The sequence below is a fragment of the Miniopterus schreibersii genome, assembly GCF_964146895.1.
Source record: "Miniopterus schreibersii genome assembly, chromosome: 11".
Classification (NCBI taxonomy): Eukaryota; Metazoa; Chordata; class Mammalia; order Chiroptera; family Miniopteridae; genus Miniopterus; species Miniopterus schreibersii.
This window is the reverse complement of record NC_138111.1, coordinates 58947123-58975054: the sequence shown is the minus strand read 5'-3', so window position 1 is coordinate 58975054 and position 27932 is coordinate 58947123.

Sequence of the window (27932 nt, the reverse complement as noted above, 5' to 3'; positions counted from 1 at the left end):
AACTCTGAACAATGACATTATTGATACAAGACTGTGAATCACATGTATGTCATGTTTGGAAGTGGAATGGGATACACTTTGCTATGGAGTGTAGACTTGTTTTCATTGCTGATCAATCAGAAGTTGAATTTTTGAAGTAGAAAACTTGTGTGGGGGAGTCCAGCTTCCAGCCCAGTTGTGTGAGGACATTTGTGAAACTGCTCCCCAGTGAAACTGGTGGAAACAATTCAACAATAAATACACTCCCATTTAAAGTCTCTGAAAATGGCCTTGCAGACTTACAGCAAATGATGAAGCATTTATTTTAAAAAATCATCTAAAATTTGCTAAGAGCTGAGCGATTCTGGTGTTGAGAGAACCAAGAACCATGCTATCCCTTCACCATTCCAGCTCAGATGTTGACCTAAGAAACACCCAAACCAGTAAGAATTTTTATGAGTTTATTTGAGCCAAACTGATGACAACTGCCAGGAACCAAAATCTCAATTGATTGAGAAAATGCTCCAGAAAATGGCAGTTTTGTACTTTATTTTATACGTTACAATAAGAGGAGGCATAAGGAGGTTACATGAAATCCATTGGTGATAGATCAGGGAGGTGGGGGAAAGCAAAAGGGGTAGGGTCTGGGATTGGATAAAAAGTAAAAAGAGCAGACATACTTTTTTACACAGGTGGTTACAGGATAGTTAACAGTCAACAATTAACATGATAACAATAACAATGGGGGCTTTTGTGGTCTCTCCTCTGGTGGGAGATTGTGCCCTGAGGGGCCTGGATATTACCCTGTTGTCTAATGGTCTCTTATGTAGATACAAAAAGACAATAGACAGCCTCAAAGATTGACCTTTGTCTAGAAAGATACCGGCCTTGGACATGACTGCCCGCCATGACTGGCTTTTAGCTAGGAAGTTTCCATTTCAGACCATCCTACTTTAGGTCACTGAGTTTGTAAGGCCAGCCATGCAGGCATCCCCTGAGTTTGTCAGGTTTAGTATACGGCCCCTTTTTTGTCCACAGTAAGATGGAAGCCCCGGTCCAGAGTGGTAAAGCCACAACACAAGGCTTTCTCTCCCTACAGCCCCAGACTTGATGTAGGCGCAATGTAAGCAGTTCTCTTCCTTCCCTCAGCTAATTGCTGCTGGGACTGTTTCAAATGAGGAAGGCCAGGAGGGAGGGACTGCCTTCTTTCACTCAGCAACCACTGGTGGGAACTGAGGTGCTACTTGGAGCATGGCACTGCTGAGAATATTGGGGCCCATTTGCCTTTGCCTAGGCTCATAGGGTGGGCGACCTGACCACGAAAGGCAAACCAGGGAGATCTTGGGCTGCCGTCTGTCCTATCCACCAAGCAGGCAGCTCCTAAAGTGGGGATATGACTCAGAGAGAAGCACACCATTGTCCTTGCCCCCCCGCCCCTGACAGTTAGTTCAGAAATTTTGCCCAGGGGTAGAAGTAAAAAGTCTAGGAGCCAGAGTACTCTAAATACCACCCCCAAATAAACTTACTTTATATGCAAGTGTGGAGGGGTTCAAGCCTAAGGGTGCTCTTAAAAACTGGAAATTTTGGTCATAGCATGTGGGAAGAGATTGATAAAATCATTGACAAGCCCAGAGGCCAGCTAACTTACCAGATGGAAAAAGTGAGACAGTAGAAAAAGCCCCCCTGGGTTTAGAACAAATCTCAAACACCTACCCTAAAGTTTATTCCTTTATAAAGAAATTTGAATTTGATTGGGTTAGTCTGTGAGGCAGTTTATACCCTAGGGCATTGTGGAAAACAATGTAGCAATCAGCTGGCAATTACTGGAGCTTAATAGGGTGTGTGGTCAGGGAAACAAACAGTCAAAGAAAACCCTACCCAAACTGCATTCCTCCTGGGGTACCTGCAGGCAAACCCGGGCTCAGCAACCAGAGTGGCAACATCAAAGGCTTTATACTGTGGAGAGGAAACAGACATCACTAAATTAACCCAGTAAATCACTAAATAAGTAAAGAAGAGAACAACAAATTTCAGATGAGGAGATGGTAGCCAGAGGAGTTACTTTTTGATTTTAAAAAAAGTGTCATAGCCCCGCCCGGCATGGCTCAGCGGTTGAGCATTGACCTAGGATCCAGGTAATTGGGGTTCGATTCCTGGTCAGGACACATGCCACGGTTGTGGGCTCAATCCCCAGTCGGGGGCATGCAGGAGGCGGCTGATCAATGACTCTCCCATCATTGATGTTTCTCTCTCTCTCTCCTTTTGTCTCTCTGAAATCAATAAAGATATATTTTAAAAATAAATAAATTAATTAATTTAAAATTAAATTTAAAAAATGTTATAACTTTGGTACTGAAAACCTCCCCTTACATACATATGCAGAGTGAATATTTCCACTTTCATCAAGCTGTTCCGGAGCTGGGCTCTCTTGCAGCAGCTGGTTAAGTATGCAGCTGAACCCCGCCCAGGGAGAAACTGGGAGATGGGTATTTTTTCCTGTTTGCACTGAGCTCTGGTACATGGCTGGGGAATGTGCTTCTGTACCCATTTCAACACTGCTTCTTTCTCTGCCATAGCCATGTGAATGCCCACCCCCCTTGCTATCAGAGCCAGAGAATCTGGGCCAATATCAATATTAGCCCACTAATTTTAACACATGTATCACACTAACATAAGCTCTCACGGGAAGCTGGCTGTGAGGTACATGAAAACCCTTAGTACTATTTTGGAAAATTTTTGGTAAATCTAAAACTATTAAAATACTTTTTTATTTTAAGAAAACACATAAAAAGCACAGAAAGATGTTGGTCATTGAGTAATGTGTTTGTGTGTTGATTTAATATTACAGGAATAGATTAGATCCATATGCATATGTTATTCAAATTTCAGTCATATTAATAAGAAAAGAGAAAAATTTTGATGTTTTATCTTTTTAATTGACATATTAGGAGGGAGTGCCAAAGTGTGTCAGTGTTAGGAGGTAAAAGATAATTCTGAGGAAAACATTTTAAGTCTACACTTATTTTTCCTTATGATTTAGTGAAAGAAGCAAGACTTGTGCCCTACCTGAGACCAACTTAATCAGAATCTTCATTGTACCAAGATCCCCAGGAAATACGTGTACGTTAAAGTTTGAGAGCTAAGTGGTTGCTGATTCCCCTCCCCCCCCCTTTAAAAATATGTCTTTATTGATTTCAGAGAGAAGGGAGAGGGAGAGAGAGATAGAAACATCAATGATGAGAGAGTCATTGATCAGCTGCCTCTTGCATGCCCCCGACTGAGGATTGAGCTGAAATCCCAGCATGTGCTCTGACCAGGAATAGAACCGCAGTCTCCTGGCTCATAGGTTGATGCTCAACTGCTGAGCCACTCCAGCCAGGCTGCTGATCCCCTTTTAAATTTGCTCTACCATTCCTTCATTTGCCATAGTCCTTGCTTTCCCCTACCAGATAGGTCTGACCCTATACCAAAAGGAGGGGATTAATGTAAAAATGGTCAAATTCTGAGGAGTATCGTCTGCTAACTTTTCTGCTCCTTAACCAATCAGCTTAATCTCATTCCTCTCTGGTTTCTAAATGGATCCTAATGGGACTGTTACCAGTGGTGTGCCTTTTGTGTCCCCACCAGTTGCTGGTAGAAGTGGACTTCTTGGGGTGCCGTGGGAATAAGAATTTCATGAGGCCCCCATGAGAGCATGAGTCATTGTAGAAAACTTTATTTCTGTGGAGTGAAACTCCTGGGTTTCCAAGGTCACAACCCCCTCCACCTCACCATGGGAAAAGTCCCATTTTGTCTTCAGAAAGGGTAAGATTAAAGCTATTGTCCAGAGTTCCTGCTCCATATTAAAAAGTCCAGTCCAGTCTAGCAACTTGTTAGCTTAGTTTGTGTTCCCAGCTGCAGTCCATTGTGTGTGTGGGGTCTGCATGGACATGGGCCACACAGCTTCTAGTGCAACATGGCTATGGAGGGTAACAGGGGAGAGTACAAGGAAGCAGGGGCAAAACCAGATGAACAAGAGACAGAATTCCTTTGTCTGGAAATCATGAATTCCCAAATTTTCTTGGGCTTGCATTGGCTCCACGCCTCCAACCAATGATGTTTGTTCCCAGGTTAGATTGACAGGCAAGCACCTTCCTTATGTCACCCCAACTTTACTGTGCATGTGTCCATATTCCTCTTTGTTGGACCCCTTCCCCCAGTGATCTTTGGGAAATGGTGGTTCCCTGGGGAGTGTAAAGTTGCAGCTTCCTGGTGAAGCTACCCAGATGGCCATGCTTATAATGCCTGACTTCCCTTTGCTCCTTTCCTATTATAAATATTAATAACTAACTAATTACAATGGCAATAGAACCAATGATCAATACTTTCAAAGACTCATCCTTGCTAATGAGTACATCAGTAGATGGTCAGAAACTTTAGTTAACTGAACAGTTAGCAGAACCTGAAAGCCCCAGTGCCTATGTGAGTCAGCAAGAAAGGTAAATGAGAAAAAAAAAGACAAATAGACATAGGTGCTAAATATCAAGGTAATAAAACACATCTGAATATATTCAACTTAAGAAAATTATTACAACTTTAATAGAATACAGCTGAATACATTCAGCTTCTTCAAACTTGTCCATTCCAGCATGAGCAGCATTACCTACAGAACTTTTCTCATTCACTAAGCCATCCAACATTCTGGATAACAACTACTGATGATGTGGTTACCAACCAGTGTGGAATCCTCTGCTCTGAATTTGTCCTTTGCTAATAACTGTTGTTTTGTCCCTCATGGTGCTAGTGTTTTAATCTTTTGTTCAACATTCGCACTTCATCATTGAATAGGAACTAGACTTGCCTTCCCAGTAGGGTTTAGAGCGCCTGCCTCATTTATGCTTTATTAGGGACAGCACTCGCGTATTATAGTATAAATTCTTTCCTCACTACTCTGGCCTTTCAATTTTAGAAATTTACTAATTAACCTATAGATTATCTAGTTTCCACCTATAACTTTAAGTCAAAATGACTTTTTTAAGTACCTATTCTTCAACCAATACCATTATTAGTATTAAGATGATGGCTATGAAATGTTTTGTGGTTGACATTTTAAAGCTTAAATGTATATTTAAGAATTGTTTAGAATATACATATATTTGTTAATAAATGTATGTGTAGTTTTATGTGAGTTCTTTATTTTTATTAGATGTTCATAACTAGTGGCTAAACAGGACTTGATATCTGCAGCAAGGAAGAAAAACTAGCAAATTCTTCAATAAAAATTTTACTTATAATGTTATTAAAGAAAGAATGAAGACTCTAATTAAGAGAAAGTGTATTTTAAAGTGTTGACTGAGCCTCGGGCTCTGCTGTGGAATGGAAAAGAGTAAAAATGCAAACAAATTAGCTCTTAATGAACTTTATTAGTATTCATGAAGGAAGAATAATTTTTATAAGAAAATTATCAGTTTGGACAAAGGAAAAGAAAATCTGAATTAATGCATTTGCAATAGTTCTGTGTTGCATATATTGATTATCTTTTGATCTTTATATTTGGGATATGTATATTTGTACCAGTTTACATTTGCTTTTAGTAAAAAAATATGTTTTTACCTAGAAGTACACATTTGTGTGACAAGTTTGTTAATAGGTTCAGAGACCAATTAACAAGCCAGGTATTTGTGAGAATATAAGGTAACTTGTTGCTCAATAAACCTTAATTTTTTCCCCTCTTTGCCTTGGTCATACATTTCTCTCTCCTGTGGAATAGTCATCTCTTCAACTCATCCACAAGACCACTCCTTCTATGTAACTCTTAAAGAGTTAAGAGTTACAGAATTCTTAAAGATTTCTTAAAGAATTAAGGTTTCTTGAGTGAAACCTTTCTAAGCCATGTGAGTCCCTATATCCATCATTCCTTTGAATGCCTCTAGTATTTATTATACATCACTTTGCATTGTTATTTACCTTCGTGTCTGTATTGGCATCTGCAACCCAAAGAGATTGGGAGGTATTTTCAAGAGGATTTTGTCTTAAAGCTTTTATTTTTCTTCAATTTCACAGCATTCTACTTGCATTTATTGATATAGAGTTTATTGTCTTCTTATTGTAACTTTGCATGTCTGCCGTTACATTTGTAAAGGCAGGGATCCTGTCTTTGATTTATTTTACAATCATTCCACATTCACTGAAAATTTTCTAGGAGACCAGACATCATCCTTTTAACAAACTTGTCACCCTAACACATACCAGAGGATTCACAAATCTTAAATAGTTAGTAGATGTGTTGTGTGTAGATGGATGGATGAGTGAAATTCTTTCATTTGGCACACTCGTATTTACTGATTTTGGCCATGTTCAAGAAGTATTTCATTATTGTCTTAAATAATGTCAATTACTTTTTAAAGGAGAACTAAGTATGTTTTCCATTTTAGGCATGATTAACCTGGCCAGTTGCAATAGTGTAAATTTGTGAGGTGTAGACTTGGCTATTGAGTTCCCAGGTTCTAGTTGACTTGTTTGAACTACTTATAATATTTAGATTTCACTTTCCCAGTCTATAAAATGAGGCATTTAGCTTAGTTGAAAGCAATTGTCTTTTGCAAGTTCAGAGTTTCTAACTTTAAGATGAATTGTGTTTGTGCATTAATGCACCATGGAAGTTGAATGCAGGTATTATACAATGTGTGACTTGTTTAAGTATCTTTGTTTCGGTTTAGAGTTCAAAATGATATCTCTTCTCCAAAAATAAATTCAGAGGAGGCAGGGTTGCATCATTGTACAGCTATGGATGTTGAACTCAAACACACTGAATTCATGTCCAAGTTCGGCCATTTATTGACTATGTAAACTCAGGCACAAAATGGGAAATCTTTCTCAGTTTTCTCATCTGTATAATGGTGAGAATAACTACATCTACTTCATAGGGTTATGACTCAATGGAGTAAAGCACGTCAGTTATTTAGCACAGTGCCTGGCACGGGTGGAATATCAGCAGTTGAGGAATATCAGTCATTACTATTAGTTGTAGTATTAATACTATAAATAACTCTGTATTAAGAAAACATTTCCCTGGAAATACCTAACTCTTTAGTTTTGTTACTATTTAATTCTTTTCCTCCTAATACTAATCCAAATTTTGAAATTTCACTTGGACAGTTGGGATTTTCACTTTTTGTTATGTAAGAATTTCATTAGAGATTTTCAGGTCTGCTAGGACTAGAGTCATGCTTCATAAAGTCAGCTAATAATAGCTAATTTTGACAAATATTTAAGAGTTAATAGGATTCATTCACTAAATTCTGCAAATTAGACATTATTCACCTTAAAAAAAACCCCGTCAACTTTGCCACCTTTCTTTATATTCATCATCTCTTAGTATATCAAAGCTTGATGTTTGGTTTGTACAGATAGAAACATCAAAGTTTAAGGAAATCCCTGTGAGCAGATATCAAAATGGGGATGATAAAGTCCTGGTTTACAGCATAGGGATTATTTGATCACATACTAAATGTGCATTTAGTCTTCTTTTCTCTGAATATTTGAGAAACTATATATGATAATAATGATGTCATCATCCTATCTAAGGAAGAGGAACTAAAGGTCTTTGAACTAGAGATTGTCTTGTCTTGATTAGTTCATGGCAATAGTAACTTCCCTCCATCTACCAAGACCTTCGACAGATTTTACTGAACAACCTTCCAGAGGTACTTCGAAATGTCTCATTAGTTGTCTTTTACTTAAATCTTCAAGTGGTGCCTGGTGCAGAGTATGCTGTGGGTGTTCATACAAAAGTTCTTGGCCAGCTGGAGGTTACATTCTTTTTTAGAGGAGTAATAATTTAACTAACATTTACAGAATGTCAACGGTGTGCAAAGCACTCCCCTAAGACCTTGGAATTAAAAGGTGGTGAAGGTTTAGCCCAGTATTCAAACAATTTATAATGAAATATGAGAATGTATGTGTGTAAGCAGCACTGTCACTGCTCTGTGTCACAATAAATATGCGGAATTTAACACCTAACCCAGTAGGGGACTGATGCCGGGGAAGTAGGAAGGGGACACTCAGGGAGGTTTGCCAGATACTCACATTTTCCTTAATGTACTTGAGGCAATTGGTACACTTGGAAGCTTTCTGGTGTAGAACCATCCTGAAACAAACGATGTCTTTCCAATGGCACTGAATGAGATGAGTGAACATGTTTGTTTGTTTGTTTGTTTCCCCTGAGATTTATACCTTTATGTGCAAGTCAGAAAGTGGCCTAAATAGTGGGTGAAATAATGCTACATGGTTCAGGCTCATAAGCACTCTTGTCTCATAAATCTTTATAATATATCTCAGTAACATTAGACACACTGTAACAGATTCCAGAAGCCCCTGTCTGCCTGGAACAAGCACTTACCTTTTTTGAAGAAGTAGTTTGTTTTGGGGAAATCATATAATTGCTGGGAGAATAAACAAGCTTTGAAGTAAAAGTACAGGTACCTTCCTTTTTCCTGACCTTACCTCCTACTGATTATAGTCACTTAGCTGGCCAGCCAGAGTGCTTCTATCTTTGCCATATTTATTTTTTAATCATTTGACATGACAAAAAATTGTCACTGGTAATAGAATACTAAGACAGGATAATGGTTTGCCACTTTGAAAGGAAATGACTATAGAGCTTTCCCTGTGGGAGATCAGAGTCCTGTCAAAACATTCTATTCTGTAGGATTAATCTCTTAAATATGTTAGAATACTTCCATTTATAGAACTCTCTTGTGACTTATGAGCAGTGATATTCAGATACTGACAAATGGATTGATAAAATCTTTCTGTGGCTTAATGATTGAAATAGAGCAAGCCATGTTAGGTCTTCTTTTTTGCATGAGTCAGACAGGCATACATTGGGTTTAAGGCGGACAATCATTTCTCCCTTGGATTTCCCCTGTATCCCATGATTCTGAATGCATTTTTAAAATGTCAAGGAGTGATTTTAAGAGGAAATATGAATATTTACTTTTTACAGATATTGGATGGGATTGTGTTTATTATATGCCTAGGACATTAACACCTAAAGACACTGAATGTTCTCACTGTTCTAAAATCACCATACCAGGTGCTGAGGAACATAACACACTTCATAATTCCATGTAGCAGCCCAGAAATTCCCCAGATTCTTCTTGATTAACTAACTATTGTTGCAGTTAACAAAAGTTGTGCTCCTTTTCTCAAAAGATATTTTTCAAAAACAAGGTAGCAGACAATTATATTAAGACTTTTCATTTAAAATGTCAGTCTGTGCAAAGATATTGGCTAACCTTCATGATCAGCTTATTAAAATTATAGTAGAGGAATAAAAATATTAGTAAAGAGACCAGAAGACAATAATTTAAAATCTTTAGATTTTATAAAAAATGGAAGAGACTCTTGCTTCCATCCATCATGATTGAATTGGTAAAGGAATTGCCCTTCATTGAAAACAGCTAAAGATATTTAAATATATATATGAAATATATTTAGATATTGGAAGCAATTATTACAGTGGCTTTCTGCCTGGGAGCATTGTTAGACACCTGCCACAGAGAGAGGAACACCGCAGAACTCAGTAGCTATGATGAGTGTAGGAGACTGAGATAAAAAGTTTAGCAAGCTTGGGACACTTAGATGATTACTGGAGAAGAGGCCCCTATGTAAAATAAGAGCCTCAGAAATCTGTAAAGGTGTCTGTGGTTGTTACACTACACAATCATGAGTGAAACTCTGGAAACAAAATGAAGAACTATCAGAGTGCTGTCAGATAAAATTGCTCAGGAATTCACAATGTTAGAAAACATCTAAGTTCCATTCAAAGTACAGAGACTTTGTTGAAATCTGGGGCATTCAGCAGAGGATCCAGAGGCTCACACTTTCTAAGGGGATTAGATTAGCCCTAAAGACTCAAGAAATACTTAAATATAAACCTCAAAGAGATCAAGCTGTTCTACAATGAGCTGTCTTCCAAAGAACTATTACTTTTTAAAGACAACACAATCCAAGCAGACAATAATGTATTATTCACAATATCCACCATATCCAAATAGAAGGAAACTTCCTTAACCTAGCAAAAGGCACTTATAAAAAAACTACATCTAAAACTTTAATTATGAAAAACTAAATAATTCTTAAAAACAGGGAACCTAACAAGGATGTCTGCTCTCACATCTTATGCTCAGTAATTTCTTAGATGTTTCTGATAAAGAGGCTAAATAAATCAAGAATACTGTGATTAGAAAATAAGTAATTTTTTTTTATTTGCAGATGGCATGATCATTTATGTAGAAGAGCTTAAGGGATCTACAAAAAAGTTATAAAAAGTTATAAAAAATAAAGGAATTTAGTAAGGATTAGAAAAGATAAGGAGAAATTGGAACACTCATACAGTGCTGATGAAAATGTAAAATGAATGGGCACTTTGGAAAACAGTTTAGTAGTTTATTAAAATGTTAACTATATACTTAACATAAAAACCAGATATTCCACAACTAGGTGGGTATCAACCTAGGACACATGTCCACACAAAGACTTTTGTAAATGATTGTTACAATGGTCTTATTATAATAGCCCTCAAATGTAAACTATCAAACAAACATCAGCTGGTTGATGGGTAAGCCAAATGTGGTATATTCATATAATAAAATACCTATCAGCAATAAAGAGAAAGAATATATATATATATATATATATATATATATATATATATATTTTTTTTTACAACATGGAAAGACCATGATTTCATTTATATACAATTTCTAAAAAAGGTACATCTACAGGGAATGAAAGCAATTTAGTGATTTCCTGTGCTGGGAGGTGACAGCAAATGGGCATAAGGGAACTCTTTTGAGAATTGCAGAAATTATTTGAATATGGACTAAGGAAGTTATTGCACAACTCCATACACTTACTAAAATTTGACAAGTCATCCTTTAAACATATACTTATAACTGATGAATATATAAAATTTATATATATGTAAATTATAATTCAATGTAACTTTTAAATAAACCTACACTGACGTACATCATCATGACATTTCAGGTTATCGAAGAACATTCTTCCAGGGAAAGAGTTAGAATTTTACCTCACAATATAAGTCAAATAAATAACTTGAAGTCTGACTGCCTTATGTAATTTTTATTAGAAACTTAATGATAGAAGAAGATAAAGGAGACAAACAAGGCAACAAAACTTTTTTGAACCTTAACAGTACTAACAATATCTTTAGTTGTGATAGTAATAGAAATATGACTCAGAAAGCATGCCTATAACATACTTTTTTCTCTGGAGTTTTCTTAAGGATGTTTTCCAGAAAAAGTGAAACAGTCAGAAAGAAGCAGAATATAATTATATAAAAAATACTGAAACTCAATTCTGAGTACAGTAAAAAGAAGTTGGCCTAAAACAATAATCCGCCAGTGTACTTCAGGAAAAATGTGTTTTAAGAAGAGTGCAATGAATCCCAAACATATGTAGAGTGACTAGTGCTAGATATAAACTAGAAAAAGCTAAATGTCCATAAACTGAATGAAAAAATGTGGTATGTCCATACATTGGAATAGTACTCACCAATAAGAACTATCCTTACATGCAACATGGGTGAATCTCAAAATCATTATGTTGAGCAAAAGAAGCAGGCAAAAAAGGAGGCTACCCGCAAATATTTCATAAAATTGTCAAAAAATGCAAACTAATTTATAGGGAAAGAAATGAGATCAGTGCTTTCTCAGGAACAGGAGTAAAGAGAGGGATGGATTACAAAGTGGCAAGAGGAAACCTTTGGAGGGCGATAAAAATGTTTGTTATCTGGATTGTGGTAGTAATTTCATAAGGTTATATAATGTTGAAGCAGAGCCAATTGTGTGCTTTAAAAATGTAAAATTTAATATATTTCAATTATAGCTCAATTAAATTATAAAAAAAAAAATTGTATTTGAGTTGAGCCTACATTAGTCTACCTCTTCTCTTCTTCAATATGTCCTAAGTTACCAAAATCCAGTTACTGTATGGCAGAATAACAATCTAATGGTTCTATTGGTCATTAAAGAAGGAGAAATGGAATAGTGTGTCCTCCGTTCTGCAAGTATGAAAATATATTTTGTAAATAATTTTATTTCTAATGTAATAAACAAATTGTAAATGTAAATTCTCCATCATTTGTACCATTGGAGAACAGTCCTCTCTTGGTAGAAAAAGATGTTTTTTAATGTTTAAATAAAATGTATTCTTTGGCTTGAATGTGAAGTTAGGCTTTTAATCATAAATCAGAGACATTAAATGCACAGAAATATTTATGTCTCCTAATGTTTCAGTTATTTATTGCTCTATAAGAAGTGACCCCAAATTTCCTGGAGTAAGCAAAAATAATCATTTGTTTTACTCACAAATTTACATCTTGGGCAAGGTTTAGTGGAAACAAATCATGTTTGTTTCACAAGGTGTCCTCTAGGGTAGCTCAGCTACTGCAGACTGGAATCACATGAAGACTCTTGCTTACATTTTTGTAGTTGATGGTGGTAGTCAGCTAGGATCTCAGCTGGAGCTGTCAGAATGTCTACATATGGCTTCTTGGTACTCTCCTAGAATGCTAGCTGGTTTCCAAGAGCAAGCATCCTACAGAACCAAGTGGAAGTTGTTTATTAGTTAATGCTTGCTGTGTAAAGAATTACCCCAAAACAGTGGAATGAAACAGATTGCTTCTTTGGGTCAAGAATCTGAACATCTCTTAGCAGTATCCTCTGTGTTAGGATTTCTTATAGGCTGTAATCAAGGTGATTATTTGGGGTTTAGTCTTATTAAGATTTGACTAGAGATGTTTCTGCTTCTAAGGTTTCTCACTTGGTTGTTGTTAGGATTCAGTTTCTACTGGGCTGTTGGGCTAAGGGAAGTTAGTTTCTCACTGGCCCTGGCAGGAAGCCATCCTCAGTTCCTTGCCATGTGGGGCTTTACAATATGGTAGCTTGCTTCATGGATGCGTGCACACTGAGAAGGCCATAGAGAGAAAATCCAGCAAGAGGAAAATCAGCCTTTTATAAACTATTCATGGACATCACATCCCATTGCATTTGCCATCCTCTGTTCTTTAGATGCAAGTCATTGGGTCTAGCTGAGACTCAAGGGGAAAAAGACTGCACAAGGACAAGAATACCAGGAGTGGGACTGTTGCCGAACAGGTTTGAAAGCATCTAACCAGAGCCATGTTTCTTATTATAACCAAGTCTAAAAAGTTATGCAATGTTGCTTCTCCTGTTTTCTGTTCATCAAGGCAGGCACACCAGTCTGCCCAAATTCGATACTGACACCAGTACTCAGTGAAAGAAGGGTCAATTTCCCATTGAATAAAAGCATGTGGGATGGGGTATATTATGGTGGCCACATTTGGAAAATAAACCTAACTTCTCCGTTGTCTGGGTCAGGAGATTCTGGGTCTGGATTGCCACCTTCAGCTGGTGGAGAGGGACCCTATTGCTATGCTGTTCCTCCGGTCACTAGTTCTCAGCTCCAGCCTCCAGCCTTCCCTTCCCATTTTTTAGAACTCTCCTTGGGGTGCTACTTGAATTGTTTCTAGGATTTATAGTTGAATTTGGTAGGAAGGAGCAGGTGGAGATGAGTTTATGGTATCTTGTTCAGTCTGGAAGCTTGTGTTTGCTTTTAAACAATGGAACATGTTTTTCTCTGTTTTATTTTCCAAAGGATAATAAAATTATGAAAGAACTTTGACTAAGAGTTAGTCTTTTGAAAGTATATTTCAGAAACAGTTTAGAGTTTTACAGATCTCGTCCATGTTTGCTACGAACATGAGACAATCCAAGTGTTTGAACAGATTCTTAATTTCCACAGGTTGCTTTGGGTCATTAATGGTGTCACTTACCTGCAATATGCCCCTCACTAAATTGTAAGAAACTACTGTCAAAGGGAGTAAGGGAATGTGCCTTTGAACAATGTCAATCTTAGGTAAGGAAGTGATGATTCATACTGTGGTTTTCAGATTTCTTGCCTATTTGTAGGAGGTACTTCTAGTTTCCCAGGTCTGAGGAGACAGAAATCACTGACATGCTTTCTGTCCTTGAAGAGCTAATAATCTAGTACATCAGAGGGAAAAACTCATAAATATTATACTTTAATTAAAGGGAGGGATTAACAAAATAGAAGAGGGAGTAAGATAGAAACACAAAGGTGTAGAAAGGTGAAGGGTCCATGTTGAGCTGAGAAACTGAACACTGGGGTTTGAGGGGGCCTGCTTCCACAAGGCAGACCCTGGCATAGTGCAGCAGATGCTATAAACCCATATGAAACTCACTGTTTTTCCCCCCAGAAAAACCGTGGGTTGGAATTAACATTACTTTTTATTTTAACTGAGTCTAAGTGCATAAAATATGTTAGTGAACTCTAGCTGTACAGAAAGCTGTGCTACTCTGAGATCTAATTTAGGCTAAACCTATTTAGGGCAACAAATATATTTATTGAAAATGATACAAATAAAGCTTACCTGTTAGAGAATTCTGAAACATATTTAGCCCTAAAATTTTATTATTATAAATTTCATCTCCAAAGACCTTAGAACATTTACATAAGTATTACTTTCATTTCCCTCCAATATACAAAATATTGCTGAGTTAGGAAACAGATCAGGTGACTTATTCAAGACCATACAGTACACCAGCTGTAAGTTTTATTTCTTCTTTACTGTCATTTTAATACCCCTCCCCCACACACTAGTTCTCAAAACACCTAAACACACACACACCAGCATTCGTACTACTAGGTCACACCTAGGAGAAATAAAAATTTATGTTCACACAAAAAGTATATGTGGATGTTTATAGCAATTTTATTCATAATTCCCCCAAACTGAAAAGAATAAAAATGTTCTTTAACTGGTGAATACATAAACAAACTATGGTAGATCCTTACAATGGAAAAATCACTTGGCAATAAAAAAGAGCAAACTGCTGTACACAGCAACATGGATTAATTGAAATGTCTTATGTTAAAGAACGAAGCAGAATACCTACATTGGTCTGGCTATATAGTCCGTAGGGCCCAATGCAAAGTGGAAATATGGGGCCTATTGTTAAACATTCAGACTTTCAATACAGTGACAGGAGAGCATTGAATCAAGCATGGCTCCTTTCTAAATGCAGGGCTCCCTGCGACTGCACAGGGTACAGTCCCGTGAAGCTGGCACTGACTATATCATTTCATTACTCTGACATTCTCAAAAGGTAAATCTACAGGGAGAGAGAGAGCAGTGGTTGCCAGAGGCGAGAGTGAGAGGGTGGAGTTCCCCATAAAGGGCAGAGGGGAATGTGTTGGGATGATGGGGCTCTTTCACGTCTTGTTAGGCGTGGTGGTTACACAGTTATAGGTGTCCGTCAAAACTCACAGAACTGGCCACGAGAAAGGGGAAATTTCTCTATGTAAACTATATAAATATGACTTTTAAAACCTACATCTATAAAAAAGCATACATTATATTTTATTGCTGGATGGTTATAGATAATTCCAGAGAAATGGGGAACATCCTACAACTAATAGGAACAAGCTATAATGGAAAGGGCCGGGTTGATGGTCTGGGCCGCACTATCCTCTTGGCCTCTTACTAGCAGATGAGATAGATTCAGTCACTTAACCTCTTTGAGTCACAGTTTCATTATCTTTAAAACAGGATGGCAAGAGTCAGTCAAACTTACAGGCTGCTTCTAAGGATCAAGTAAGCTAATATATGCAATTTTTAAAAAACTTTATAAATGTAAAGCACTCCGGAAATATTATTAGTAATGGTAGTACAAGCACAAACTTAGCAACACTTTTCCCCCTCAAATTTAAAGATTTGTCACTCACTGCGCACCTTTCTGATTCAGAAAAATTTGAAATCACAAATTCACTTTAGCAATGTTCTACAAAGACATAATTGAATATATAACACATTGTAAACCTCGAGAAGGTTATTTTTTTCCACAGTCAAACTGAAATTTTCTTTGGGAGGAAATAATTTTCTACCTTATGGACTGAATTGAATTCTTATTTCTCAGTATAGTGGATATTTCCTCATCTCAGTCTAAAAATGCATGTACAAACCAATGCAATTCTTCCATTGTATTTTTAAGTTTTGGTTCCTACTTTTGACAGTATGAAAGTAGCATAAACAGTATGACTAAATAATTGATTATAAATGCATATGAGGATTAAATAGTTAAAAGCTTCAAGGTTAATATAATTTTTGAGATAATTTATATGTATTGTCAATATTACCATATACACAATAATAAATGTAAATCTCAATTAATACACAGCTTAAAATATTATTACATGGCAAATTCTATAACCAGATATATTACTCATATTTCCTTTTTAACTTAATTAAGGAGAGAAAGGAAATCACTCAGAGTTCTGAGAGACTTTATGTCCCCGTTATACCCAATAGGAAAGTATCTCCAATACAGCATTTCATCACACTGCACTATAATTGTTTATTTAAATACATATTAGCTACCGTCAGGTCTGTGAGCTCATTAGTGACAGGGCATTAGCCATATTTATTTCTGTTTTTCAGCTGTAATATCTTTTGCTAGGCATAGTATTTGTTTAATGATTTTAAGATAAGGAAAACCAAATGTAATGATATTGCTGGGCAGAGTGGCAATTGGACAGGATACTGAATAGAGTCGGAACAGTTTAGGCTAACATCCCAGCTCTGTTTTCGTATTAGTTATGCAACACTGGGTGTGAGAGTTCACCTTTGATGAACCCAATTTTCTGAACAGGTAAGTTCCTAGGAAAATATTTGACTTGCAGCATCCTCTCAGTAAATATCAACCTCTTTGCCTAACACATTATCATGGAATACTTCATGGGAGTATTACAATTGTCAAGTGTAATAATGGATGTGAAATGCGAAAATTCTCTCTGTTATGTAAAGTTCTATTCAAAGATGGAGAGAGAGAAAGTCTTGGACCCTTGAGTAAAGAGACCTTGACTAGTAGCACAACTATCACCAACCAGTTAACTTACCTAGGACAAGATTTATAATATCTCTGGATTTTTACTATAAAATGAGAGGATCTAAAATTTGTTCTAAAGTCAGAATTATGATTTACTTCAATTGAATAGTGAAGCATATTCTATAATTAAAACAAACAAAGTACACCAATAACATTATGTAATGTTATTTGACTTTAGCTGAAAGTATATCATAATTGAACACCTAATTAGAAAACTCAATAATAAGATTAACAAAGTATAAACTGATTTAAAGATTCCAGTTTCAAAGAGTTTTTGGCTATAATGCGCCAAGAAATGATTTTGAAGGATTAAAACATTATGGTTCTTGTCAGCACATTAGAGAGCAACATAGACCTTGTTTTGTTTTAGCTTTTATCAAAAAATAACTGCACGGCAATGAAATAGAAAGAAATGTACCATAAGAACTTTTTTGCATTGTTTGTGTGGGCTTTCCTTTTTTGTTATTGTTGGTAATGTGTGTGGTCTGTTGGTCTGTTTTTGACTCTTAAGCTTCTGCAACATCAACTTTTTGCACTGGCGTTTTGTCTCAGCTGCAGTATAAAATCCATAAAAGCAGGGTCATGGACTACATATATTTTTAAATCCTCACACTAGCTAGACATTATCTTGCATTTAGTAGTTGTTTAATACATGTATATGGGCTGATTGATTCAAATCTAATTGTCTATGTAATCAATCATACTTTTTAGAGTATTGATTCATGATTGGGTTCAGATAATGGACAGGATAGACAGTCAACAAACTACTAAGTTTCCCTGCAGAATTAAAAATCCAACCCTGCTTCAAATTATTTGAGATTATAATGAGCTATAATCAATTATAGTTATTCATTGTTGGACATCTAGGTCTATTATATAGTCTAGTGCAAATGTAATTGTCTTATTATAATGATACAAGCAGAAGTTCATAGAGATAAGACTAATGCATCTTCCCAAGACAATAATAGTCCATTGTCCATTAGGCAGAATGAAGTAACTTCTGTTTTTTTCAGTCACAGCTTCTGATTCTGGAAGGATAGAGGAGCAAAGGACAAGATCTGACGCTCATGAGTCATTCTATTTGTCCCTTATTTGGCTGAGCTCCAGCACCTGAGAGAAGCAAAAACGCATTGTGGCTTTAAGATCATGTCCTTCTTTCCACTGCATAATCAGTGACACAATACTGGTGATACGCACGATGTCTTACTTTTGCCTTAGTCTGAGTAACCAATTATCTTCTAGAACTGATCTCTTTGCCACATGGAAGCCCTCAATTTTGGCACCTTAATTAACCTTCCAAGGACTTACAAACTGACTTAATCAGTTGATGTGATTATTTAAAAATACACAATCAATATCACCCCATTCCATTAATTTGGCTTAATTATTTAGTACAAGTGAACTAAAGTACTTGTCTTAGTTTCTTTTCATTTTAGTTTATTTTTATCATCTTAAAATTTAAATATGACCAAATATAGTTTTCAAATTTTCAGTGCTATTAGTTATTAAAAATAATTTGATTTCAGAAAACACCTTTTCTCAATGAGATACTGTATCAAGTAACTAATTTTTTTGTAATGACTATGGATTAAAACATTGTACTGTAAAAGTGTAATTTTAAGAGCAGGCAGTTCACACTGTGGAATATGGTAGCAAAGATTTGGCTGGCTCACAGTAATACAAATGTCCAGACTGCAGTGCAAGACATGACCTTTATTATGCATAAGTATTTTTTTCTTTGTAAGAAATAACTTTTGCACATAAAATTTTATGCTATTTTCAGGCTTGGTTTGACTACAATAAATCTTTTACTGAATAAGCCTTAATACCAGAATAGAGAGCAAAAGTGCATAAGTGAGAAAATGGTTTGATTTAGCAAATCTGTGAAGTTATTACATGATTACAAGGGATTTATGTGCTCCATAATCTAGCTGGAGGAAGACATTCTGATTTGTTCCATCTAAACTCTATAATGAATAAAATCTACATTCTTAAAATGTAATCTGATTTGAAATTATTCCTATTTTCTTCTAATCTTTGGGAGTGTAACATAGAGAAAGAACATGGACCTGTGTTTTAGATGGCTATTTAAATGCTGCCTTCAATTCTCTTACCTTGAGCAAGTAATTTAATCTTTCTGAGCTTTAATTACTTTGTGTGTAGAAAGAATATAGAATAGAATATGAACTCCACAACACTGCTGTCCAAAGAGTGAAGGCATATGTTAAGATGCCTACCACAGTGCCATGTGTATAGAAGATAACCAATCAATGTCACTTTCTCCTTTTACCTGGGGTTTCTTGTTCGTTTCTTAGTTTTACTGAGCCATTCACATGAAATTTTTGTGTAAGTGTTGTAAATTATTACAAAGTAAATTTTTGTCAGTTGGCTGAGAAACTTGGAGTTACCATCGCATATATGGGGAACAGTTTTCATCACTTTAGTTATAAGAATAAAGAGAAAAGACTATTATAATTCTCAGTTGAAAGTATATAAGAAATTTTGGGGAGTTCAAGCATCTCTATCCTGGATCAACTAGGAACACTTACATCTGCCTTTTTCTAATTTTCCTAAACCCTTCAATGTGCACTCAAGGCATTAGGGTCACCACAGGTGGTAGAAAAATATGCAAAGGACAAACAACTAACTTTGGAAGCATTCATCTTTTTTACTACTGTTGGTAAAGGCCCAAATTACCTAGAAGTATGAGGTTGTTTTCCTCAATAAGCAGATTAGCATGCAGGAAGTTTATTAGGAGGTCTCTTGAAATCAATACCCGAAGAAGGGAAGGCAAGGCAAGGGAAGGAAGCTGACCAGGCAGAAGGAGAATTTGAGCAGCAACTTATTTCAAGGGAACCATCAGATGTCCTCATAGGGAGTTCTAACTGTCACATGTTGGAGTGGGGTGACTGGCTCTTTATATGCTCAGTCATTGGATGCAAAATCCCTGACAAGGGGGAATAATCTTGAACAAGGCATCTCTCCTCAGTGGGGGCATTAACCCAAAAGGGGCTAGGAACTGAGAACTGTCCCTTGTTGGCTCTTCCAGCAGTTGGGAAAATAAATCCATTTCCGAAGGGGATCTGTACAGCACATCACACTACCCACAATGGTGGTTTTCTGGGCTTTTACCTTGCATAATGATTTAAACATCCTCGATCCCTCAAGATATGTACACAATGACCTTCAGCCATTTCTCCTGCTGATCTTTGCTGGCTCATCAGTTCAGAGGTACCAGACTCCCCAGAGTCCTGTTTATTTGTCTGCTCAGAACATAGATATTCCTCATCTTTTAAGAGATTTCTGAGTTCTTCATCTTGGAAGAGATGCTGAATTAGGTCTGGCCCAGAATACATTCATGCTTCAACAAAGCAACAAAGCAGTTATGCTTCTCTGCCCTTTTATCTGTCTATTGAATATGTGTGTGTGTGTGTGTGTGTGTGTGTGTGTGTGTGTGTGTGTGTGTGTGTAGAAATAACAAATGAAGATAATCTTTCATTAGGTTGTGTTTATAACTTTGAGTAGTTGTTGCAGATATGGTTGTATTAGTCAGCGTGACAGGAAGTTCAAATCTAGGATTTATTAGTTCCTAGGCTGAAAAACCTCATGGCAATAAAGGAGAGCATCTTCCTTTGTCACAACAGAATAGAGTGGGAATTTCCATTCCTGGTGACAGTTGCTTCTGATTTGCCTCATAACCACAGTTGTGAGTAATGGCTTTAACATCCCCTCCTGGAATTTGCAGCACCTATTTGTTTCCTTCTCTCTGTGTCCTTTAAGCACAAAAATTCACTCAAAAATATCCCAATCTAAAATGGGAGAAATAAAGGATTTCACCATACAGGTATAGTCTGTATGACCCATGCTGTGGGAAGCACCAAAGGGTCTCAAGAGGACACACACTAGAGAAAATGGGTACAAAGTGGATGAATATAAGAGTTGTGACTGGGATAACAGGGCTCCCTATTGCCCTTTCTCTTATGCCTTCAGTTTTCAAACACCAGGAAGCTACTATTTTTCCTTCTGCTTGGCATGAGAACAACACATACAAATAAGATCCTGTCATCACAGAACAATTATTTTCTCATCATAGAGCTAGTTTTTTTCTCATTATAGAATAAGTTTTCATTAAGGAACAAGTTCATTTGACTTTTTGTACAAGTCAAATGTTTAGAAGTAAATTACATTTTTCTGGGAATTGTTCGACTGAAAGGTTTCTGGATAGTGCCCTTTTCTCCTAAAAAAAAAACCAGACAAACAAAAAGCAAGGAAATTTGATAATTTCTCACCTTTATCCTGTAGTTTTCTAATAGGTACTACACTGTGAAAAAACATGAGAAAACAGGGTGTCTAAGCATAACAAATGGGATAATACCTGACAAGAGTGTTTTTTAATGAGAATTTTCTAGTTCATAAATATGCAATGGACCCTGCAGTGTGGTTTGGTGTTTGAGGTACTTTGTGTTGATCTGCTGGTGTCTCTCAGTTCTTATGTTGAAAAGGCCATTGGATTTTTTCATAGAAAATATGGCAGGATCATAAAATTGTTCTTTAAAAGCACGTATATATAGTGGCTGATTAGCTTTTTAATCCTGACAAATCACGGGAACAATATTCCTTGTCCCATAAGCCAGATTTACTTAGTTCTGGAATATTAAAGAAAATATAGTAACCCTCTGGAAAATTATTCAGCTTGTGAGTAAAACTTTATTCTCCTTCTCGAGTTTGGAGAAAGTTTTTGTGTGTGTTTTCAATCACATTCTCGTGCCGGAAATAGTTTGTTTTCAATCTTGGTGTCTTCTGACACTCTTCATTTTCCTCTTATGGCTTTTTAATTATTTCATTAATTTCACCTATCAACATGAAGGATAATGTTCATTCAAAGTACGACATTTTTCCATTTGGCAAACTGTTGTTATAGAGTGTATTGTTGGTTTGATGTTGAATTTGATAAAATATCCCATTTAAACATTCAAATTTTAGATTCACATAGCCTTTATGTATGAGATCATTTCTCAATAAATATCATTTAGGAGGTTCTAACTTACAATATTTTATGGCATTCGGTATTAACAATGAAGAAAATAATAAGGAAGTGTGGGTTGGGAGAGATTGGTGAGAATAAGTTGAGACACAAAATAGAAATAACTCTATTTACAGAAATAGCTCTGTGCTGAAATCATGCTTACAAGCCACCACAGGGAGAAATAGAATGTGTAGCAGATGCGTATGATAACTGATGAAACATTGAATATATTGTGTGTGTTTGGAAAGGAGTCACAAATAAAAATTCAAACATATTATGCTTGGTGGAAAGGGTGACATCTACAACTCAATTCAGCGAAATGAAGGACCCTAAAACTCTGCCATTTTTGAAATATCAGGTCAACTTAATTCCAGGGGGACCTGTCATTTCTGTGAGAAATAAAACCCAACTGATGTTACTGTTAGATACAGTCCATTCACACTGCATACCATGAAGGCGAAAACCTTATTCTGCAGGGAACAGATTAGTAATTTTCTCCCTTTGGAGACAAAAAAACACCTGAAAATGCCTTTTTTTTTTTTTTTAACAGAAATAAAATGCAAAGGCCATCCAATGGCAATTGAAGTTGATCAATGGGGGTGGGAACATCAAGACCCTTGAAAAATTTCCCTAGAGAAAATTAGGATGAGCCATGGCCAAACTGGGTGGGCAGGAGAGCTCACTTCCTTTGTCCTCTCAGAAAGGAAAGTAAAACAAATACTACTTTTATTGCAATAGTTGCTTTATTGTGATTATCTGGAACTGAACCAACAATATATTTGAGGTATGTCTGTACTTGTAATTGAAGTCCTCTCCCCGTCTTATGTAGGGAAGCACAACCTTTCCTCATGAGGAGCACAGGAAATTAAAGTGCATTTACACAAGATGGAGAGAGTTCCATGGCTCCATTTGAGCTGTTGATGATAGCAGCCACCACACTATCAGCTATCCTCCAAGGAACAGCAGTGGTTGTATTGTTAACCATGTGGAGAAGACAGGATGCACCTAGACGTAACACTTTCACAATAGTTCTCTCTGAGATCTTTGTGTTTCTCTAAAGTCATGAGAAAGGTATTCTAATTATTCTACGGGTACAAGGAACTCTTCAGAGGATATACATGATAGATGAGAGCGCCAACTTGGAAATCACAATTCCTGAATTTTAAGGCTCTTAGGCTTATTTAGATCTCTCTTTTTTCTTGGTTAGTCTAGCTAAAGGTTTGTCAATTTTGTTTCTCTTTTTCAAAGAATCAACTCTTGTGTTAATCTTTTGTTTTCTTATTCTCTCATTTATTTCTGCTCTAATCTTTATTTTTTTTTCCCTAACTTCTGCTTACTTTGGGCTTAGTTTGTTCTTGTTTTTCTAGTTCCTTGAAGTGTAAAGTTAGGCCATTTATTTAAGAATTTTTCTCCATGTGTGCAGTTATCATCATAACTTTCCTTTTAGAACTACATTTGTTGCACACCACAGGTTTTGCTATATTGTGTTTTCATTTTTATTTGTCTCAAGATATTTTTTTATTTCCCTTTTGATTTCTTCTTTGATCCATTGGTTGTGCAGGAATATATTGTTTAATTTCCACATATTTGTGAATTTTTCAGCTTTCCTCCTATTATTGATGTGTAGTTTCATATTATCATGGTTAGAAAAGATAATTGATATAATTTCTACCTTCTTGAATTTGTTGAGACTTGTTTTGTGGCCTAACATATGATGTATCCATGTGTGCTTGAGAAGGATGTGTATCCTACTGCTGTTGGTACCTTTGGCCTCTGGTGTTATTCAAATCCAATGTTTTCTTATTGATTCTCTGTCTGGATTGTTTATCTATTGTTGAGAATGGAATATTAAAGTCTCCAACTATAATTGTATTACTATTTATTTTTCCTTTTAGTTGTATTTGCTTTTTACTTTTAAATGCTGTAATGCTGAGTACATATTTATAATTGTTATATCTTTTTGATGGATTGACCTCTCAATCATTCTGTAATGACCTTCTTGTCTTTTTGTCCGTATTTAACTTAAAGTCCTTTTTGTCTGATATAAGTTTGCTTGAAAGAGCATTTTTCATCCCTTCACTCTCAGACTATATGTGTCCATAAAGCTAATATGAGTCTCTTCAAGGCAGTGTATTGTTGCATTTTGTATTTGTGCTCATTCAGTCACTCTTTGTCTTTTGACAGAAGAATTTAGTCCATTTACATTTAAAGTAATTATTGATAGATAAGGACTTTCTACTGCCATTTTGTTCATTGTTTTCCACTGTTTCCTTGATCCTTTGTTCTCTGTTTTTAATCTTGCTGCTTTCCTTTGTGGTTTGTTGTCTTTTTGGAGCTTTGATTTATTTATCATAATCTTTTGCATATCTATTAGTTACCATGAGGCTTACATAAAATATCATATATTTATCATATTCTACTTCACATTCATAGAAAATTAACATTCATTCTGATGAAGTAAAACTCAAACTAATCCTCAAATTAATGTTCTTGTAAATATGAAAAGTACTCAATTACTGCTATAAACTCTGAAACACTGTTCCAAGTCCTCAACAGCTAGAATGAATAAGTTCTAGAGATTTGCTATACAACATTATATCTATAATAACAATACTGTATTGTACACTTAAAATTTTAAGAGGATAGATGTGTTAAATGTTTTCATCACAATAAAGTATTTATTTTTTAAAAGAAAAGGCAAGATCCATACACTCCTTTATTTTCTTTTAAAATAAAATAGAATATAGATGACAGAACTATTCACATGAATCTTAATTCTGGAAAGCCAAGAAAGATTCCATTTTCTAGGTGCAGGCAATCTGCTGTCATGTTCCTTGCTGTACGATGGGTTAATGGTCTATGAATCAGCTCATTAAGGAGCTCTGTTTAATGTTCTTGCTAAATCCAATATTGGTTTTCACCTCTCAGCCTCAGGCCTTTTTTTTTTTTTTTTTTTTTTTACTTTAACATTTCATTTGGAAACCTATCTTCAGAGCCCAGTACAGTATAATGAGTAGTACCAGTGGAAACAGCATTAACACACAAATTCACTGTTATAGGATAATGTTTCCTGAACCTCTTAGGGACTGTTCAGTTTAGCACTGGTCAGAAAACCTCTATCAATACTTAATCTGTATCAACTGTTGGCTTACATCCATCTTTCCATGCAACATGGCTCCTTCTGGTGACAAAACTGTATTGATACATTTGCCCTGACCATGCAAAATTTCAGAACTGCTGAGATTTTTACTTCCATGTAAAGTATTAGTCCTCTCATATAATGCACAAAGGTATTGTTATGACAGTTTTTTTCACTCTTGCCTACATGGTGGTCTTGTGAAACAGAGATTAACAGGTCCATCACAAAGCACCCTTTTTATAATCAAAAGGAAACATCTTTTTGTTGTTGTTTAACATCCACATGAAATATAACCTTGCAAAGCACAATGTTCCCTTTGTTGTAACTACACTAAAGTAAATGAACAACTGCTTTTAAAGTACTAGACCATTTGTCTATTAAAAATCATCTAAATGTATAGGAAAAAATCTTTCTATTATTAAAAATAAAATTACTAGATGATACTAGGTTTTAAAATAGCAGTGGTTCCTTTCTGCTCCCAGAAGTCAACAAATGTTACAATGAAAGAGAAAACCCTAACTATACTGAAATAAAATTTTGCAGCAACAATATATAAAGTAGGGCAGCTAAATGCCCTGAAGGTTAAAGGGAGATCATTGAAGATGCTGGACTTGAAGATTTTGTGTAAAGCCAGTAGTGTTTGATTCTGCAAAAGACGGTATCCTTCAGGGAAAACTCTAAATTTCTTCTTTGAGAATGTAGAGGAGGGTTGTGTCCTCTGAGGGTAGATGATTCTGGGAGGCACTAAGGCACCAGCTGAATTAGAAACCAAACAATGGGGTGTGATTGACTCCAGGCAACTGGTGCCCTGAAGCTGCCAGTCTAGTGAAACATGCGAATGAAAGTACTTCACACAGACATGCAAATAAGACATACAATATTGTACAAAAACGCTCATGCACGTAAAAACACACAAAAACATATTTTGACAATTTTTCTGGATCAAGAAGAAATGAACAATTAAAACAAAAGGCACAAAGGGTCACTTGGTAGAAAAAGAAGAGGCCCTATTGAACAAATAAAATTTCTTCCAAACATATTGCAAGTTAAATAATTTAATTTGCTAAAGCACCTCAAACGGAAGCGCAACAACTCTGGAAAAATACAGAAATAAATGACATATAGAGTACCAGAAAAAGGGATCGATGATGAAATAAACCTGTCCTAGTGTTGTGAGCCACACAGGAAACAGTATCAAGGGCAATGGACATGGTTAAATGCACGGCCAGCAACATCAAAGATAAGAATGAATGAAAGCAAGAAACACGAAGTAAACGGGGAAAATGTTAAACAAGATTAGAGAGAAAATCAAAACTATGGAGCACACTTAAAGGTTATTATCCAAAATATTTATAATTTATGACCTCAAAGATGAGAAGTAACTTCAAGTATCAGGTAAACATGTGAAAAAATTATATCTAAAAGAGGAAAATCCTATAGAAAAATTATTACTGAGATTTATATCATGAAAGGTGCCACGTATTTCCTAAAAATCACAGGACTGTTGCCGATGAGAGAGACAGGCAGGGAGGGCGGACTTCTTAGCGGGATCCATGAGCATTCAAGCAAATATACTTCCCATACCCAGGGAGGCAAAGAAGACAACCAACCAGCTTTAGTGCTGGAAGGAAAAGGTCATTTAAATACTCAAACAGAAATGCTACCTGATCTTTTTTTGTTTGTTTCTTTATCTTTATTGTTGAGAATATTATAGATGTCCCCCCTTTTATCCCCACTGATTCCCTCCACCCCACGTTACCTGATCTTTTAATGGACATTTCTCTGGTTACCAATGAGGCAGAAGAACTTGTAAAATGTTTATTAACCATTTTGTTTCTTCTGTGAATTTCTTCATGTACTTTTTAATCTATTTTTCCTTCCGTTCCTGTCTCTTTTCCTTGTGTGTTGTCATATATAGGTATGAGATTATGTTTCATAAATATTTCTTCTCGACCTTTGCATTGGCTTTTTACTTCCTTATGCTATTCTTTATCGACAGAAATTATTTTAATTTAATCTGATTGCTCAGTCCTTTCCTCTATAGTTTGTGCTCTGTATGCCTTTTAAAAAGGCTTTTCTAGTCTGAAATCAACAGTCTGCAGTATTTACATCTAATTTAATTTTTTTAATTTTAAAATAATTATAGATACATGACAAATTGCAGAGTACAGAGATTCCCCTGTACCGTTCATCCAGTTCATCTTCCATAACTGTATACAGTACAATAGCAACAGTCGGACATTTACATGGGCGCACTGAGTGCAGAAATTCTGTCATTGCATCCCATGTGTAGCTTCATGCAGTCACCAGCACAACCAAGACGCTGAAATATTCTCTCACCTCACAGATGTTCCTCGTATTACACCCACTCCCTCCCCTTCACAATTCTTAACTCTAGGCAACCATTAATTCGCTCTCCATCTGTATAACTTTGTCATTTTGAGGATGTCATATAAATAGAATCATATAGTATATGACCTCTTTAAATTATTTTTTGCTCAACATCCAAGTTGCTGCATTTTAAAATAATGTGTTCATTTTTATTGCTGAGAAGTATTCCATGATATGACTGTAGCATTTTTTTTTAACTGCCACCAATTGCAGGGCATTTTAGTTGTTTTCCAGTTTTTGACAATTACAAATAAGACTGCTATGAACAATCACGTAGGTGTTTTTGTGTGGATATATGTTCTCATTTCTCTGGGATATATGCCAAGGGATATTATTGTTGGGTCCTATGGCAAATGTATGTTTAGTTTTTTTAAATAAATGAAAAAATGTTCCCAGAGTC